The following is a 5173-nucleotide window of genomic DNA, read 5'->3' as shown; positions in this document are numbered from 1 at the left end:
TTATGTGTTTTATTTGTTTCAGGGTGGAACAGACTGTGAGGTCTCTCTATCAGAGAACCTGAAGTTGATAGAGAAAAGTTAATAAAAAAAAAAAAGTGCAACTCGAGGTGGAGAAACTAGAGTACGGAAAGACTGTAATTCAGTTTAACGTTTAACATCCCAGGTGAAAAAGAAATCTATTAAAAATATACTTTAATAAAGTGTACTAAGTATATTTTCTACATTTTGTACTTTTTTCGTCAAATCCAAGTATAGTTAAGTGTATTCAATTATGTATTAACTTCAACTTAACATATATTTGACTACACTTCAAATGTAAATAGTATGCTAAAATGGAACAACTTTTTTCAAACTTCAAGTGCACTAAAATACACTAATGAAAATCTAGATTCATAAGCAATTAAGCACACTTACAGTACAATTGCATTATATCGCCATTCTAATGGAAATACACTTAAAAAGGCATTGCAGCTCAACTTATAGTTGTGTTTAAGTACATTTTGTATATATTATTATACTTGTTAATATAAACTATGTTAATTTAGTATGCCTCTGTAATATTTCAAGTGATCTACAAATGCACTTCCTAACTATATTTAGTGCTTTTAAAGTGTCCCACTATGACAATAATGTATTTAAAGTGAAGTTCAATAACAACCTAAACATCATAGACACATACTTTCAGTGCAATGTTATTATAGTGTTAGCAAGAAATGAATTGTGTTTGAAGTATACTTCATCTGTACTTTTATCCCCATTTTGTTATACTTAAGCATAAATGTTGCTATTATACTACAAGTATATTATATTACAATTAATTTCAAGTGCATTACAACAACAGGTTACAAATTGCATTTCAGAAAAGGATCTTTATTACTCACACAAAAGTAACACACAAAATATCCAACTCATTTTAATTAAATGTAATCAAAGCCTGTCTGTCATGGAATCTTGTGCAAAAATCAGTGCAAATACCATAGGACACATGTATATATATACCCCAAGCCATATACAACACAAAAGTCCAACATTACAAACTGGGGCAAACAAATCTGGAGCAGTAGTAAAGCCATTTCGAACCCCGTTTTACGCTTCCAGCTCACTTCTACCCAGTTTGAGCATTACCTGCTGAGTAAAGTTGAAAGTGTTTTTCATGCACATGGGGTAGTCCAGGTGCAGGGCGTAGATCAACCCGAAACGGCTGTGTGTGTCAAACGAAAGGACACAAAAGGCCTGAGGCAGGTTGGCCAGTTCATCCATTACCACAGACCCTTCCAAGATGATCCCTACACTGAATGGGTTGAGCTGGGTATTTTCTCAACCCAGGCAGAGAATTCCCACTGGAGTTTAACTGTACGAGTCCTTGTCAGTTACATCCTAATGTGAAAGAAACGTAGTGACAAGGAGAAAACATAAACATGCCAGTTAGACAATGGTGTTTTGTACACCAAAAAAAGCCTGTGACTGTTTATAATGAAAAGTGTTGTACAATATAAACTGCACTGATAGTATACTAAAGGATGATACCAGTTTAGATTTTTTTTTTTTTAATCAAATGCCATATTTGGATCCGTACAGTATATTGCAACACTTTGTCCCAAATATGGAGTTTACCCACTTCCAGTCACAGTCGTGCTGAAAAGATGTAGAAAACTGCTCCCAGAAACTTTGTTGCTATGCAACAATTTTGTGAAGCATATGACTCAGTACATTTCACCTTAATTGCTTTTTGTAAACACTACTGTCACCGGTTGAAACTAACATTAAGTTAGTTGATTAATTGAGCAACCAGAATCTAACATGTGCACTCAGAACTCCCATTTCAGTTAAAGAACCGAGAACATTTTCACAACTTCCAACTGGTGACAGTAAAGTAAAAAAACAAAGTGGGCAATGTAAAAGGATTCATACAACTTTAGTTATGGTGAGCAATTTTCTAAATCTTTTCAATAGAACTGGGACTGAAAGTGGGTAAGCTATCTTTGTTTGGCAATAAATAGACTTAACGGAGGCCCTTAAGGAGACACTGATTGCTGATCAAATCATTCTGAAAATTAGTAGCACTGTTCATTAATGGCTTAAAATGAGACAAATGAGCATGCACCTGCAACATTTACAAAAAAATGATTAACTTACAGAGCATGTCTTGAAGAAGGCAGAAGAATCATCCGCCAAGATGACAGGCAGTCCCCGAAGACATAGGCACCTGATGTGTGTTGGCTCAGTGGTCTGGAAGATAATGGACACAAGAGTAAAACACATCTTGCTAAGGATAATCACATGTATTTATCAAATAAATTCCAGAAATTCCCCACAATGTTTATGTACAAGAGGACAAAAGGGGAGGAAAATGGAGAGGACAGAAAAGAAAATTAGGATATGAAGAGAGGAAAGGACAAGATTAAGGAAGGGAGATTTGATGGGAAGAAAAGGATAGAGCAGAGAAGAAACAAAAGACATAAAAAGAAAAGCGATGAACAGAGAGAGGAAAGAGAGGTAGTAGACTAATGTAGCTAGTCAAACCCACCTTTGTCTGACGTAAAGCTCAGCCAAAAGCTCGCTGGGCAGGCTTTTCTTTTTTCCTAAAGGAGGTCCATCAGCCTTGGAGAGAAACGGTCAAGTTCATCAAAGAAATTATATTGCAGACTTTTCCCCACCACTCTGGCGAACTCGTAACAAACCATAACAAAAACGAACCTTTGAGAGGAGGCACAGCTATATAAATCAGTGATTGATAGCTCACTGCGTAGAGCTGCGGACTCGGGTGTTAGCTATTATTCTAGAATAATACTGAAACAGTTGAACTGGTTATGAACTGGTTAAAACGACGGTTTAGGCAATTTAGCTGACATTAGCTATGCCAGCAAACAGGTGGCTAACGTTGATGTCCGCCGAACTTGTAAAAAAAACGTTTTTGACTAACGTTACTCACAAAAAGCCCCTCCAGTGAGAAAAGTAATTTAGCTAGCTAGCTAACGGATGGCTAAATTAATGTCCATTGACGTCAAACTGATTCACTTCGAATCCTCACAAACAGCCCCCACCGCCCGTGAAAGCGCGCCTCTATTTCACGATGAAAATTCTCCGCCTCTTAAAAGCAGGTGTAAACCAGCCGCAAGTGGGTTTCCTCGCATATGCCTCCTGGTGAAATGGCAGCAGTAATCCGAGCAAGATGAAGATAGGCCAAGGAGACGAGCTGAAAAGATTTTTGCCAAGAGGATCACACTTTTTCAGTTGAGTGAACATAAATGTCATTAAGCGTTACAGATTAAGCAGCCATGCAATATTACAGTTACTGGAAGAAATCAAAGATGACATTGAATCTCCAACTCAGCGTTCACATTCCATTCCAGCAGTTGTTAAACTCCTTGGTACATTACAAATATTGGCATCAGGATCATTTCAAACAGTCATAGCATAAGCAGTGGGAATATCGCAGTCTGCACTCAGCCGTATCATAGCACAAGTACTTCACGATTTGCTACAGCGCACTAGTCAATACATACATTTCCCCACCACTAATGCCGAAATAACACACATCAAGTTACATCATAAACAAGCAGATCAACTTCGTTATCACTAAATCTTTGTTTTGTTTGACTGACTTGGTGGCTGATCATGATAGAAAGATGTGCGCAATTTACGGTATAGTGGGCGGAGAAAGGCGCTGAATAAAAAGGTTTGGTAAATACGATGTAAGCTGAAGTATCCAGAGGTGTGGACTCGAGTCATGTGACTTGGACTCGAGTCAGACTCGAGTCATGAATTTGATGACTTCAGACTCGACTTGACAAAATGTACAAAGACTTGCAACTCGACTTGGACTTTAACATCAATGACTCGTGACTTCACTTGGACTTGCACCTTTTGACTCAAGAAGACTTGCTACTTCCCACTGGGGAAGAAAATGTTCACACGGCCGCGCCGCTCTCAGTTTATCTGCATCTGTGAAAAAAATATGCACCACCTGTATGCATGCAGAGAGCACACGCGCTGCCTGCACGACATCCAATCACTGTAGTCCCACGTTGTTTTGATTCGACAGCATCTAAGCAGGCACATTGCAAGACAGCCAATGAAGCACAAGCAACAACGCGCCAGTTGGCAAAATGATACCGAAGATAGTTTCGTTTGGCTATAAAAATTACGAGGTAGTCGACAAAAAAAGAGTTGCAATTTGCAAAACATGCGGGTTACAAGATTACAGACGGAGCTGCCACAACGTCCAACTTTGACACCTGAAGTTGCACAAAGAAAGGTAAGTTTTGAATGAATGCTAAGCACCTTATCGGATGTATGTACCGTAACATACTAGCTGCTGCATATTTACTGTATCAACGAGACAGTAAACGCACGTCTCCCTTGCTGGTTCATGCTTACAAAAATAGGGATTTTTGAACCCTGATTATATGAGGTACATGAGTGTAGCACACTCAGATGGAAAACCTCGCCAACATCATGTCAACGTCCGTTTTAAAGTAACGTTACCATAACACAGTCACAGTAGATCCACCATTAGCCTTCCCTTTTCATATCAGGGGTTGTATTCGCTATAACTACCGCCTCGCTATACATTATCCCGCTTATTACATGGCTACCTACCAAATAAATACTTTGACACAAAATATTGATTTAAAAAGGAGTTTATTGATTTAAAAACGATTGTATTGCTTCCGCTAAACCGAACTGCGTCCATAGCAACGCTCTGTTTTTCATGGCAACGGTCTGTTATCAAGAAATAACAGACAGCATTCTACATTGGAATTCAACCAAGCCATGTAATAAAATAAAATAATAACGATTACAGTAGTAATGTTCAGAGATGCAATAGATTATTATAGTTATAGTGTATAGTACAGTTCTTAACTAATGGGAATATTGTTTAGCTTATTTTTGGTTTAATTTGGTTTACTTTAGTTATTTAATTTATTCAATTATTTTGTTTTGCTATACTTTTCATGCCAACTTGCCATGGCCCCCCTAGCACCCCCTCGCGGCACCCAGGGGTCCCCGTCCCCACTTTGAAAACCACTGCTATAAAGCATATGACTTCAGTTTCTTGAGAGAAAGGGCTTTCTTATGACTTTTGAAGCAGTGAAAATATTCTTAATATTGCATACACTGAAACTGAAATGACTTGAAATGACTCGAAACTAAAATGGTAGGACTTTGG

The 5173-nt window shown here is 38.1% G+C and overlaps 1 long non-coding RNA gene across 1 annotated transcript; it reads right to left on the bottom strand.

The window, feature by feature from the left end:
• Window positions 1–1222: 1222 nt before the first annotated feature.
• LOC116065788 lies at window positions 1223–2570 on the bottom strand. The gene is made up of 3 exons (XR_004108813.2): window positions 2528–2570; window positions 2137–2229; window positions 1223–1377 (listed from the first exon to the last, which is right to left on the bottom strand). It is a non-coding gene; the product is annotated as an uncharacterized LOC116065788 (long non-coding RNA).
• Window positions 2571–5173: the final 2603 nt, after the last annotated feature.

The sequence above is a fragment of the Sander lucioperca genome, chromosome 18, assembly GCF_008315115.2.
Source record: "Sander lucioperca isolate FBNREF2018 chromosome 18, SLUC_FBN_1.2, whole genome shotgun sequence".
NCBI lineage: Eukaryota > Metazoa > Chordata > Actinopteri > Perciformes > Percidae > Sander > Sander lucioperca.
Note: the sequence above shows the minus strand (reverse complement) of the source record. Positions and strands in the feature narration are given on the sequence as shown.